A 15,594-nucleotide genomic window follows, 5' to 3' on the forward strand; every position below is an offset into this window, starting at 1 on the left:
AGGGCCATAGTTAAAGTGGAAGTTCTCTCATCCCTTCAGAGAAAGGTACCTCCTTCTTTGATGGCCTGTTCTTTTCACCAAGATCTCACTCACAAAGATCTTTCATTTAGGTCATTTTTTTTTCACACAGTGTCTTGGCTTTCCATGCCTGAAATGCTCTCATGGGCTTTTTAGCCAGATCCACATGCCTTAAGGGCTGATTCTGAGGCCAGAGTGCTGTTTAGGACATCTGCCATTCTAGGAGTTTGCTGTGTGTCCCACTTCCCATATTAGATTGTTCTCTCCTTTTTCATTCTATCAGTTAATATTAACAGACACTAGTCTTGTTTATGTGATCCCTTTGGCACTTAATCCTATCATTATGATAAATTATGAACTGAAACTGATCACTTTGACTAGTGAGATGGCATTGGTACGTGCCACCTTGATGGTATTGAATTGGAATCCCCTGACACATTTCTAACTCTACCATTAGGGGTAAGTCCGATTGAGCATGTGCTGAACTGTACATCTCCTCTCTCTCTTAATTCCACTCTTATTTTTTAACAGGGATCATGTTGTTGTTGCAGGCACTAGTTCTGGAATTCATTAGGAAAAAAAAATCAGTCAAAACAAATTTTGATTCTCAGAAACATTAGCCCAGCTGTTCCTGTTTGAAAACAAAAGTCTCAAAGAAGTGTTGATACCCATGGTCTAAAATTCTTCTGGGAAGTGTGATGGGATAACTCTTTCTCTTATTCCCCAAAAGATGGAACAGACTTCTCTCCAAAGCCAGTGAATATCGTCGTAAGTCTTAAGTCTTAGAGAAAGTGAATAGGTAATATGTAAAGTTGAGAAAATAGTGTTATTCTGTTATTTAAAACTTGGGAGAAACTAATTGTAGAAAGAATTATAAAATTTAAAAATGATGGTGTCACATTATTTATGTAGAATTCAGGAGTAGTGTTGGTGGCAGACTGACTGGTGTTATTGTTTTTTATTTGAATTTTATTTGCTTATATATCTGTATTATTTTGATAAATATATTTTACATATACAACACACTCACCCTTCTGTATTGGTGGGTTCTTCTGTCAATGATTCAAGTAACTGCAGACTGAAAATATGTAAAAAAAATTGTCTTTACTTAGCATGTATAGACTTTTTACTTGTCATTATTCCCTATGTAATAACAAATATTTTCATTGTGTCATGTATTATGCTATACATAAATGATTTAAAATATAAAGTATGATTGTGTAGGTTATGGGCAATTACTTGTATTATACAATTTTATGTCAGAGACATAAACATTCACAAATTTTTGTATTCATGGAAGTGCAGTGACCAATCTCCACCCCAGTTACTAAAGATATATATATATATATATATATATATATATCCCAGTCACATACACGTAACAGAGAATGACTGTCAAAGGATGGCTGACATGCAAATATATGCATAATATATAATATTTTATGTAATTTATTTTTATATATTTGAAGGAGTTTTTTGTGAACATATAAGAAATAATGAACTAGACTAATTAATGATAGGGGTTTAGTGATGAATTCACCTTTATTAACAATTTTCCCAATTATGATGACAAAATATATACAAAATATAACTCCTATTTCTCAGCTTTATGTTTGCAGAAAGTACACTACAGTACATCTGGATATAATATGACTAGAGATGGCCAATTTTCACTACATTTATAAAATGCAATAATAAATAAAGCTGGAAAACATAACAATGTAATCCATAAATCTATTTGTCCACAAAAGTTTAAATACATATCAAGTTTCACTGAGTACTTAACTTGTTATAATTTTATATTGACAAAATTTAAAAACATAACTAATAGTCATAACTGAGGAAAAGACCACAGGAATTCTCTGTAGGATATTTCAAAAGTCAATTGACAATGACAATCAAGAAACAAAAGATAAATAAAACATTTCTAAGTTTCTGTCTCACCTGATACTAATCCAATTCATGGATGACTCTTTTCTACTATACTCAAATTAGTTTCTAATTAAGATTTTGTCATTTTTTTCATCATTTGAAATAATGGCAATTGAAATTAAGTGATGGTGGCAACATAAGCGCTTGAAGTGTCTAAATGATGAACCACTAGCCCTAGCCAAAAATGAGCAAGCAGCACTTACTTAACATCAGTTGTGAGAATTATTGCACTTCCTAGATCACAATCTTTTCTTAGATGGATAATAATACCAGTATAGCACAAGTTCATTTGAAGGTTGAACTCTCTTCATAACGGTTCTTAAAAATATTATATGCCTGTTAAATATAAAACGTGCAAATTACATTTTCATTTAAAAACTAATAATCTTTTTCTATTATTTAAGAAGTGGCAATCTCAGCATCTGCCCAAAACTTTAAATTGTATTCATGGAAAAAATAATGAGACAGATGTGTTATGTGTTGGATTGGTGTTTGAAGCAGTAATTGGACAACACTGCTTGAAACTCCCACAAGCCATGTACCTGGGCTCAAGTCCAGTTCTGCTCTTGATTCCAGGTTCCTGGTAATGCATGCCCTGGGAGACAACAGTAATGGCTCCAGTATGTGGTTCCCTGCCACTCTAATGGGAGACCTGGATTGAATTCCAGGCTCCTCACATTGGCCTGTCCCATTCCTGGCTTTTGTGGGCATTTGAGGGGTAAACCAGAGGGCAGAAAATCTATCTTCATATGTCTCTCTGTTTCCCCTTCTCTGTCCTTCAAACAGATACATTAAAAAAGAAAAATGAACTCCAAGTGCTTTAAAATTGAATATTTGATAAACCTTCAGACAGAAAACTATCCGCTGACAAAGAGCATATATATCAAGATGTAGCTCTCTGGTATAGTGTGTGACACAGACAAATAGTATTTCATATATTTGTATCTACAATGAACAGGATTTGCCATTAGTTGTTACAATTTGAAGGTTATAGTTCTAACATGAAATATATCAATCTAACAAGAAATTACTAAAGCTTTCTCTTTTGTTTCACTATAAATAAAAATTAATATTTGAAAAAGAAGTAGAAAAAGCAAATTACTACTTACCACAAGTAGTACTGGTTGAATTAACTTTGCCTGAGAAAACAACAAATTCATCATTTACATAAATATATATGGCTTCATCTTTTGAATATTTATCACTCACTATACCTAGTAGTTTATATTAGCTATCTTTGTATGTATAAATCTTTAAGGTATTTATTTTAAATACTGGTCTAATGTATATTTTAGTATGATTTATATCAAGAGAATGCAGGTGAAAATAAATAAAATGTATTTTAGTATAGACACAGTTAACATAATAGGGGAAATAAAGGTAGAGATACAGAAACAGAACATGCGAACAGTGAAGGAAAAATATAAATAGGTTCTCAGGTTCCAGTGCAAAAACAATAAAAGCCAAAACATTTGGGTTCCATAAGGAGAGAATAACATTGAGATACTGAAAAATATTGGAAGACATAACAGATTGAAATCCCAGGTTTGGTGAAAACTTGGGCTATTAGATTCATAAACTTTAATGAACCACAAGCAGAATAAAAATAAGGAAATCTGTATCTATTTATTTCCTGATCAAATTGCTGTACACTTACCAAAACTCTTGAAAGTAGTCCAAGAAAAATTGTTCATTATCTATTAGGGAGTAATGATTTGAATGATCACAAACTTCCCACTACAAATATTAGAGGCCAGAAGAAAAGGGTGCAGCAGTTTCTGAGTCGTGAAAGAAAGGAGTTGTCAACTCAACATGTTATATTGAATAAAAGAATTTCTTAGGTTTGGGCTGAAATACAGATAATCTGAGATGAAGGAATTTATTAAAAAATAGCCTAAAAAGTGCTCCAAAAATTTTTAAAGTAGTTCTGTAAATGAAAGAAAAATTTATACTAGAGAAAGCTTGGAAAATAAGAATTTGTAAGAAATCATGTATTATAGATATAAATATAATAGTACTTCTTGGGATGTTTAAAATGATTTTTGAAAGTTTAAAACAAAAATTACAACAGTGCTATGAGGGTTTCAACACAAAAATTATACTTAATGTGACAAAATAATGATTCTAATAAAGTTTCCATCTCCAAATGAAAATAATTTCAGTAGTGGGATGGATAAACAATTTGGGGTATATTCATAAAGTTGAACATCAGACATCAAAACATGCAACAGTCAGGGTACAAGGTGATACATGCAACTTGGATGTCTAAGAGGTCTTCTGCTGGGTAAAAAAGTGATTTTGAGAGGTTACATAAAATATCAATAATATCCTTGAGAGAACATTAGAAAAGCACATTAGTGGGTGCCAGAAGTCACAGGAAATTGTGATTATAAACAAAGCATGGGAGAGTTTTGTAGAATGAAGAAAACATTCGCTATCACTGTTGTGTGGATGGTTACATAAAATCACATGTTAAAATTTATGGGGCTGCTGCTGTGATGTAGGGAGTTAAGCCGCCATCTGCAGCGCCAGCATCCTGTATGGGCGCAGGTTTGAGTCCCAGCTGCTCCATTTCTGATCCAAGTCCCTGCTAATGGACCTGGGAAAGCAGTGGAGGTTGGCCCATGTTCTTGGACCCCTGCACTCGTATGAGAGACCCGAATGAAGCTTCTGGCTCCTGCCTTGGGATTGGCCCAGCCGTTGGTCTTTGTGGCCATTTGGGGAATAAACCAATGGATGGAAGACCTCTCTCCTCTCTCATTCTGTTTCTCCCTCTCTCTTGCTGTAACTCTGACTTTCAAATAAATAAATAAATCTTTTAAAATAAAGTTTTAATTTTATTATAGTATAACTTCAAAATAAAGTGAAATAGAATCTTTTAAAGAATGCAATTGAGATAATGGGTAATTCTTGATATTTCAGGTTGCTCTCTCTTTACTTTCAGTTAATAAGAATACACTAATATTTTCATTTGTTCATGTGTTATTGATATAATTACAACATAAAATCAATTACAGGCTGGATGTTGTGGTACAATAGATTAAGCCTGCATTTGGGATGCCCACATCCCACATGAAATTGTGGTTCAACCTCCTATTAATGTGCCTAAGAGGCATCAAATGGTGACTCCAAATATTTTGGTTCCTTCCACCCATGAAGGAAACCTAAATGGAGGTCCCAGTTTCAGACATCCGCCCAGCCCAGCGCATATAGCTGTAGTCATTGAGGTAGTGAAACAGTATGTCAAAGATCTCTCTATCTCCCCATCTCGCTATGACTTTCAAATAAACAAACTTAAAATAGTCAGTTGCAACTGTATGAAAAATAGTTTCTTGTCCTTTTAAGACTAAAATGCTTAAATTTATGAATTCAATCTGTTTCATTGTTGATGATATCCTTTTCATCATCTCACATTATACCAAAAATCTCTGAAAGAGTGAAGAAACTGAAAAGGCCATTTCTAGTAGCTCTAGCTCTACACAGATTCTATGTCCATTGACCAAATTCATTCATTTTCTTGTGAAATATTGCAATTCAATGCAGTTTGTCTCTAAACAAATGGATCATATTAATGTATAATCTGATGTTATTACAGGAAACCTGAATTTTAATGAGCCTTGCTTGATTTGGATGAGTAAAGACAGGCATAACACAATTGAGTCAATTAGAAGGAATTTTGTAATCAATGTTGATTAAGACAATGAGATGATGGTATGAGCATATTTTGGAGGGCTTCCCTGGCTTTCACATTAATATAATGGAATAAACACTGGCATTTAAAGGAAGCATATTGCTCTGAATTGAATTGATATTTTGATACATGTAAATATTCATGTTAATCTGTAGGTACATTATTCTACATGACTGCATACCACTTCAGGCATATAAGCTTTCATGTTCCAGTAAAACCTAACCATTAAATCTGCTATTGTTAAAAATGTAAAGATATAAATCTAGGATAAGTAACATATTATTTCGTTAGATTTTTGTCCTACCCGTTACAAACTAGTATTTAGCCTTTCTTTGGAGTTTTGTTTTATTTACTTTGTACATTATATATTTACATTCTATAGAGTTACCTACCATAGAGACATTAGTTTCTTTGTGGAGAAATAAATGCAATAAGTTGTCTTACATTTATAGATAAAACGCTTACACATGTTTTCTATATATATTGATTCTTTGTGGCATCAACTGTTTTGTTTCTCTTAATATTAATTTATAGCTTAGTTAGCCCATTCTATGCCATTCACAATTTCTTTATTAATGATTTTGTACATTTGATTTCATGACATAGAACTGAATATTGAAAACTAATTTTCTTTGACAGTAAAGCCTTTGAGGTAATAAAATCATTGTGATTATCATTAGAGCTTGTGTCAGTTCTGAATGTAACAATTTGTATTAATTCTTATGAAATATAGATTTATTAAGTTGAAATGTGCCAGGATTATAATATTCAGAGTTAGCAGCTAAGTTTGGAAAACAAAACAAAAAAAAAGGAAATCAGATAAATTAACTATTTTAAGCAGAGAATAAACTTCTATTATATACATTTTGTACCTTTCAAACCTCAAACCTGTTCTCAAATAGTTGCTCCTGATCTGATTCCATTTGACATGTAATTTGGAGTTCAATAATAAAGGAACTAAAATTCTATTACATTTTTAAAAATTTCATGAAAAAAGTTCATCTTTAAACTAGGGCCTTAAATAACAGGCATGCCTATCCAAGGCATACCTATCCCTATCTTTTAATTCCATGTTTCTTTGAAATTTTTGTTGTACCCTTCGATCTAAGGAAGAATTGCTATCCAGAGGGAGAGAGATAGAGAGATCTTTCGTCTGCTGATTCACTCCCCAGAAGGCTGAACTGGCCAGGGCTAGGGCATGGCTGGGCCAGTTGAAGCCAGGAGCTTTGGCCAGGTCTCACACTTGGGTAACAGGGATCCAAACATTTGGGTCATCTTCTGTGTTTCCCAAGTCATCAGCAGAGAGATGAACTGGAAGTGGAATAACATGGACAGGAACCCACACATATATGGGATGCTGGCATTGCAGGTAGGGGCTTTACTCACTGTGACAAAATACCAGCCCCTTATCTATATCTTTTTTTTTTTTTTGGACAGGCAGAGTTAGACAGTGAGAGGGAGAGACAAAGAGAAAGGTCTTTCTTCCGTTGGTTCACCCTACAATGGCTGCTGCAGCTGGCGCGCTGCGCCGATCCGAAACCAGGAGCCAGGTGCTTCCTCTTGGTCTCCCGGGCAGGTGCAGGGCCCAAGCACCTGCACCATCCTCCACTGCCTTCCCGGGCCACAGCAGAGAGCTGGACTGGAAGAGTAGCAACTGGGACAGAATTCGGCGACCCGGGGTGCCGGTGCCACAGGTGCAGGATTAGCCTAGTGAACCGTGGTGCCAGACATATATCTTTTAATATATATTATAAATTTTTGTTTCACATCCTGTATGTTTAAAATATATACAGGTTAATACATTTAAGCATTAAGATTAGCACAGCTCTTCTTCTGCTACATCTTTAGTCAGGACATTGCATTCTCTTAGTGAGGAGATGGACTTGCTATAAAGCATTTTTTTTTTTGTAATAGTTATTCTTGGTACATCAGAGGATTAGAATTCCTCTTTTGGGGGTAATTTACAATTTATGATAATGATAGGCTCAGTTATCCTCACTTTGTTTGGTCTTATGTTGGTCCCCAGGAAGGGTCTGCCTCTTGAAGCCCCCACAGTTGTCTCTTGATGTTCTGTTTATTCACTGCATGTTTGGGTGACCATACATGTACTTGCACTTGTGTGTGTGTGTGTGTGTTCTCCTGTAGTTGGAGAGAGGTGTTTGTTAATGTTTGATGAAGCTTTAATCTTAGTTAGGCACCATTAAACTGAACTGCGTGTCAATGTTGTGGCTCACAAAAGTGTCTGTCTATTATCCAGTTGTAATGTTGGACTAAGCCTGTGTTAATATTCTTAACCCAAAAGAAGAGGTTTTCATTGTGTTTGATTGGTTTTCTTCCCCTCCTCAACCCAATGCTACACTGCTGTTCTGCTTTTCCATCAACCTACAGTTTGTTATACTTCCCCTCTAGAGTAATTTTTATTCATTGGTGAAGAAATGTCAGTTGGGTCTGGGTAGATTTAGCAGTGGGTGCTGCTCCTTTCATTCAGTCATTACAGTGGTGAAATTTTTTTTTTTTTTTTTTTTGATTCTCCTAGGAATGACTAAGTGAATGCTTGGTAAGATATCTGGAGGAAAGCCTGAAAGTTATTACAAATCCCCTGTCTCTGACCCCAGGGCATCTTAACACTTTTCCTCCAGGGTTGTACATAACCATTAGCAATTTGATAAAAATGTCTGACTGGACCTTCCTACTGACTTATATTGGTCTAAAGTGACATATCTTTTAGAAAAGTACCTCTTTGAGTGTTTCTCCCTGAAAGCATCTGCCTGTGTCTGTAGTTTTTAGCAAGTTGTTTGAATTATGATCTCAGATTTCTGGTAAGTTCAAGAAATGTAATTAATTTGTGGTTTGTTTAATTTCCTTCTGGATGTAAGGATAAAGACAATATTCTTTCTGTATCTTTATACCTCATTGATGAAACAAAATATGTGTATTCTGAGGTTCTGTTCACTAATGTAATCAATTCTAACTGGACATAAATTAACATATTTTTAAAATATTTTAGGTTATATAAAGATTGTAAACGTTTGTTTAGGATACTACATTTAAATTGGAGGTATAATAGACCCATGTGCAGCATTTTAAATAATTTTTCAATGTATTTCTTTCATTAAGTATTTTACATAATACACAGTAATTCTCCATTCATCAGAAAAAATGCAATATGCTAGTAATTTTAATGAATGATGCAACATTTCAGCAACCCACATTTACACTTTTTTTTTGCATAGTCTATCCTGGAGAAATATGTTGCATATGGGGAGATTACATCTGTCATAGATTAAATTATATTAATATATCTTGATATATTTAATCAATTTACATTTCATTTGGTAAAGGTCAATAAATTAACCATAATCTACTTCTAACTTGTTTTTTTAAAATGCCTATAATCTATTATTGTAGCAAATATCATGCTGGCATTTTTAGAATTATAATTAAAGGAAGGTAAATTACTCAGAACTCTTATTAAATTAAATATAACACCATATGTGAATATGCTATACTAAATTTTTAAAGCTTTATTTAATACATTTTAAAATTTACTATAAAAACTAGGGTTTGAAAAATAGTTTCAAAATGTTAAATATGACTAAAGTATTAATTTTTTATGTAAAATCCTAGAGGAGGTTTGTTTTATATTGAGGTACTCATTTGTTTACACTGAGGAGCTTATAATTGTTGTACTTAATTTAATATTGAGAAGCAAATAAATTTGGCATCCATGCAGTTGTGAGCTGTGTGTGTAATAAAACATTTAATATTTATTCCCAGTGAAACTGTCATAGTGCTAGTGTTTCTTCCTCTGAAAACATACCATTAACAACAGATTTTATAAAACAGCATAATATTGCACATGTCCTGAACTCTAAATGACTGAGTTAAATATTTCATCAACATATCTATATTTCTATAAAAATAGCATTTATACCTACAAAGATTCCATTTTTATACCTGGGTATCAGGTGTTTCATCTAGTGGTTGAGTGCCATGTAAGATGCCCATATCCCCTGAACCAGCATTGTGGCTTAGTAGTTTAAACAACACCCGCATCCCATATGGGTGCCAGTTTGAGTCGTGGCTTCTTCACATCTGATCCAGCTCCCTTCTGATCCAGCTCCATGCCTGGGAAAGTAGTGGAATGTTTGTCCAAGACATTAGGCCCCTGCATAAACTCAGAGACCTGGATGAAGCTACTGGCTCCTGACTTTGGCCTGACCTAGCTCTGACATTGCATCCATTTGGGGAGTTGAAGTGGCAATCGGAAGCTCTCTGTCTCTCTGTCTCTCCCTCTGTCTCTGTCTCTCTCTGTAAGTCTGCCTTTCAAATAAATAAAATAAATCTTCAAAAAAATAAAATAAGAGGCCCACAACCCATATTGGTGACCTGGATGTTATACCCAACTCGGGCTCCCAATCCCAGCTTCCTGCCAATGCAGATTCAGGTTGGAAGTAGCTGATAGCTCAAGTAGTTTGGTCCCTGGGACCCATGTGTGAGACCAGGATGGAAATCCTGGTTCCTAGCTTCAGGCTAATGCAGTATGTGAAGAGTTTACCTGAATATGACATGTGTCTTAATGTGTGTGTGTCTCTCTCTCTGTCGCTCTCTCTTTTCTCTGTTGCTTTCTCTCACTGTTTCTCTGGCTCTCAAATCAATTTTTATGAAAATATTTTGTAGTTGAGCTTTTTGTATAAACATTATCTTTTACTATTATACATGCAACCTTTAGTTATGAAAATGAAGTGAACATCAAAAGGAAATATCTGTTTCACTGGTTTTTTTTGCCCTGAGTAATCTTTTATTGTCATAATATTTAATATATTCTTAATAATATTAACATGTTTTATTTATAATATATAACTCCATTACTACATAATTTTCACAGATGTCATTTTTTTATATTTATTTATTTATTTGAAAGTCAGAGTCACACAGAGAGAGAAGGAGAGGCAGAGAGAGAGAGAGAGAGAGAGAGAGAGAGGTCTTCCATCCGCTGGTCCACTCCCCAGTTCTCCACAACAGCTGGAGCTGTACTGATCCAAAGCAAGGAGCCAAGAGCCTCCTCTGAGTCTCCCATGTGGGTGCCAGGGCCCAAGGACTTAGACCTTCTTCCACTGCCTTCCCAGACAGAGAGAAGGAGAGATAGAGAGAAAGGTCTTCCATCCACTGGTTCAAGTGGCTGCAATGGCCAGAGCTCAGCTGATCAGAAGCTAGGAGCCAGAAGCTTCTTCTGGGTCTCCTGTGCATGTGCAGGGGGCCAAACAGTTGTGCCATCTTTCACTGCTTTCCCAGGCCACAGCAGAGAGCTGGATCAGAAGTGGAGCAGCCAGGACTCAAACTGGCACCCATATGGGATGCCAGCACTGCAGGCAGTGGCTTCACCCACTACGGCACAGCACCGGCCCCCACAGATGCCATTTTATGTTTTCACATTCATTTTATTTTTTAAGAAAATCCACAGTAACGAAATTGCTGTCTGGAAATTTATCTATTTTTTATTGGCTGGAGAGCTTAAATGACTGAAATACTTTCCTGCAAATTATTAGCAACTAATATTTTTTACTGATATCACATAGGAGGACAAATTTTACAGCAGATCTCTTATCTGTAATTTTATTTCTAATTTCATTTGAACAAGATTGAACCTATTCCTTCTCTTCAACCATCCTTCCTTTCTTAGAAACACAGAGTGCTTCTAATTCATTTGCTCATAGACGAAAGTTATTTACTCTTGGATATTTTACAGTCTTCAAATACAAACTGATCTGTGGGCTTGGTAATCTGTGTAATAAATTACATGATCATAATTTATGTCAGTCAAAATGTTAATTAAACATCAAATACTCATATTTTAAAAACTAGTTATCATATGTGTCGAACGGAGTTTGTTTCAGTAACTATTAACCATAGGTTCTCCTCTATTGCACTGTGGAGATACCAAAACATTATGTAGTTTATATATAAGTGCATGCACAACTGAAATGAAAGCTAACTATATTACTGTTTTTATTGTAGCTTTTTAGCTATTATTTCTGTACCATGACATGATTAGTTTGTTTAATTGGCTCATATTATCATTAATGCTTTAAACTAATAACCAGACAACTATAATTTGGATAAAGAAAATTAAAGGCAAAAATAGAATAAAAATATAGGCCTGTATATCAGTACAAATTGTGTTACTTTGCCATTCTGAAAACTTCATGGCAATCTATTTTACCTCAGAAATTTTGCTACTAGGTGTTTACTAATTATTAGCATAAAAAGTGGCTGTAATTTTTCAGGTTGTAATTAGTTATGGTGACTGATTCAGATCAAGGACCGGGCCGTCAGCTGTCACAGATTATAAATGCAAGACATTACTTGCTCTCTTCCAGTCAAGGCAATTCATTAGTTATGCTGTTTGAGAGCAGCTGTACCCTTTGAGATGTGATTTATTCAGATTCCCTCAATATTACAGCAGAAGCATGGGGAGATAAGTGATTTGATGAGGCTATGTATTTACTGTCAAATGCCATTATGTTTTGAGTGTGCAGTCACAGTGATAGGAAGTTCGTGTTTCAAAAGCAAAGGATTAAATAAAATGAAGACAGAAAACTCAAATGTCCAAAATCATATATTCATCTTATAGGCATACCTTTTTCAAAAACTTTCATAGAAATCATTAACTTTACACTTTGTTATTTCTGTTCCTTAATGTATTATGAACACCACATTATTTAAAATGTAAACATGCAAAATATAATCATTACAAATAATATTCTTCAAGTCTTTTTGCATCACAAGTAATTATAATTATCTTGCTATGATTTAACTTATGTGTACATATTTCTTAAAAATAATAAAGGGATTTTGTTTTAAAATTGACTATGCATGCAGACAGCTTGATTTTAAAATATTCTTTCTAGGTTATGTTGTGTAAACAAATCAAATACTTCTGTGCAGTGTTTCTCCAACACTATTCTAAGAGGTCGTTGAAGAAAGATGTATATTTTAGTTATGTATCTATAATCTATAAATTATAATGTATACTTAATTAGTTGAATACATCTTAACTAGAATATATATTCTAATCGTAACAGTGCTTGAGAAAAAACAGTACAGTGATTTTCCAAAACTTTGTCATTATAACCTTTCATTAAAATAGTCTAGACTTTAGGAGTGGTTTATATGGAATATGCATTATGTTTTTAAGAATATAAATATATATTTTACATTATATATTCCAGATATAAGTTATCTAGTTTGAAGGGGCTTCGGATATCCCGGCCTGCTTTTCTTGTTTTAGCCTGTCCCATTCTTAAGGACTGCTGGGTTTCTAAGTGTACATTATAGATGATTATGGATATCATGGTAGACCACAGATCTCTTTCCCAACTGTTGAGCACAAAACAGAAGTGGAAAGTTAGAACAGGTGATATTGTATCCTGGTCTTCTGACTCTGTGCCCAGTGATCATGACCTTACATTTCAGCTAAATTCAATATATTTTATTTCTATTTGTGGTTATTTGTGCCCACTTTAAAAACAATTTGTATTTCGAAGATCTCAAGATTGTTTTCCTAGGTTATGTTATAGGCAAATATGGCTTTGCATTCCTATTTACACTTATGACCCATATGGATAAACTTTTATGTATGGAGTTATTTACTGGGAATAGTAATACTGTTTCCTGAAAAGATATCCAGCACATTTTAAAAATGAAACTTCTGTTTCATGGTACTACCATGGCATCTTCATTATAAAATTCTGTAGGGCAATCTGATTTGTTCTTTAAATATATGTTTTGCTTTTAGGATAGTCCTAACTTTAAGAAATTTGTGTAATTTTAAAGTAAGTTTTCATTGTTATTAATTAGTTTTTATTAAACTTTTTGTGTTGAGGTTTGTAAATTTATTTCCAGGTTTTTTTGTACTTTTAATTTTATGGTAAGGGAATTAATATTATCCATGTCTATTGCTGGCATATATAAAAACATGTAAATTGTTCTGATAATGATTTTGCATCAAATAGATCTGCTGAATTAATTCAAATCATTTATCTTATAATTTTCGGCATTTCCTCATACATAATCTCATTGTCTGCAAATAATGATAATCATATATCCTACTTTACTTTGATTTTTCAAGCATTATTGCACAGGGAAAGAGTTACAGTAAAATATTCTAATTAATTGGTGATAATGGGATTTTTGCCTTGTTTTGGAACTCAAGAGAAACTTCTTTCATTATTACCCAATTCCTTGTGATATTTTCATAGCTTCTTTCAGATTCCTTTATTAGACGAAGTTTCCTTCTATTCCTTGATTGCTCAGATGTTGTTTTATTTCATTTAATCATTCTTGTGAGTTGACTGTACCAAATATTGTTTATGTATTTATTGCCATGAACATACATTTTAAAATATTGTTAACATATATAATTTGATTGATATTTTCATTGCTAAGTGAATTTAAACCTGCTGGGGGAACAAAACCTTCTTTGGTAGTGATACAGGATTCCTTAAAAATATTGCTCTATTACTTTTTCTTATATTTTATTTGGGATTATGTTTTCCATTGATGAGAGAAATTCACTTGGAATTTCCCAGTTTTGTAATGTCCTTGTCAGGTTTACTATCAAATATGGTCAAGTATGATAAATTCAAAAATGGTCTATTCTTTTTTTATTCTCGGATAATTTGCCTAAGATTTTTATTCTATTTTCAGTAAAATAAGTTAATGAGGCCTTCTAAGTCTAGAATTTACTCCATGGTTAAGTTTTAAACTCAAATTCCCTTACTCAGATAGGAGCAGTATTTCTCATTACTAATATTTTCACTGTATCTCGTAGAATTGTACTCAATTTGTTTCATTTCTCTTTTTCTTTCTCTGTTTTAGATTTGTCTTTGTATAGTCTACCAAATTATCTTCAAGTTCAGTAATCACAAATCAGTGCATATATTTCTATGTATATATAGAATGTATATATAACTATAGAAATATATTATATACATTTAATAAATATATAAATAATGTACATGTGTTAAATAAATATATAATATACGTAAATATATATATTTCTATAGTTCTAGAGTTTCAACTGGATTCTCCCAGATACTTCCTAGTTCTCTTATGAAATGATATTTTTTTCCCTTCCTGTTAAAAATTTAGAGTGATTTATATGTTTATATTTGAGAGGTCGAGAAACAGAGAGAAAGAGGATGAGAGAGAGAGAGAGAGAGAATCTCCCATCCACTGTTCACTACTCAAGTGCCTGCAACAGCTATGGCTGGACAAGGCTGACGGAAGTAACCCAGACTCATTCCAAGTCTTCCACATGGGTAGCAGGAACCTAATACATAAGCTATCACCTGGTGCTTTTCCGGGTCTGCACTCTCAGGGAGCTAGCATCAGAAGGAGAGCTGGTACTTGCAACCAAGCACACAGACAGTGATGTGGATATCTCAGGCTGGAGCCATTACTACTGTTCCAAATGCTCTGCCATTGCTTCTTTCCTTAAACAGTGTTTCAACTCATTGTAATTCACCTTAATAAGTGGAACATTATGTGTTTGAATCTCTCTCACCACCCCCCATAGACCTATCTGAACACACACACACACACACACATAAACACACACATTGATTAATCTATGGTTTAATCTCCTATTAGGTAAAATAGAAATGTTAGTGGTTGATCATCTTGAGCCCTAATTTGATACATAAAATATCTCAAGTGTATATTCAACATTCAGTGAACAATAGCATATTAACATAAACATTTTAGATGAGACATTTAATTCATTGTGAGTGACATTATTGGTTAGTTTTCACTTTCTCCCTTGGTTTTGGATCATATATTATTATTTATTGGTCATTATGGGTGCTAAGATAGAGGCTGTGAATGAAGTTATAATTCCCTTCTGTCTACCTGTTGAGAACCGAGACTGATCACTTGTTTTAATCAGAGAG

The sequence above is a fragment of the Lepus europaeus genome, chromosome 1, assembly GCF_033115175.1.
Source record: "Lepus europaeus isolate LE1 chromosome 1, mLepTim1.pri, whole genome shotgun sequence".
NCBI classification, from domain to species: Eukaryota; Metazoa; Chordata; class Mammalia; order Lagomorpha; family Leporidae; genus Lepus; species Lepus europaeus.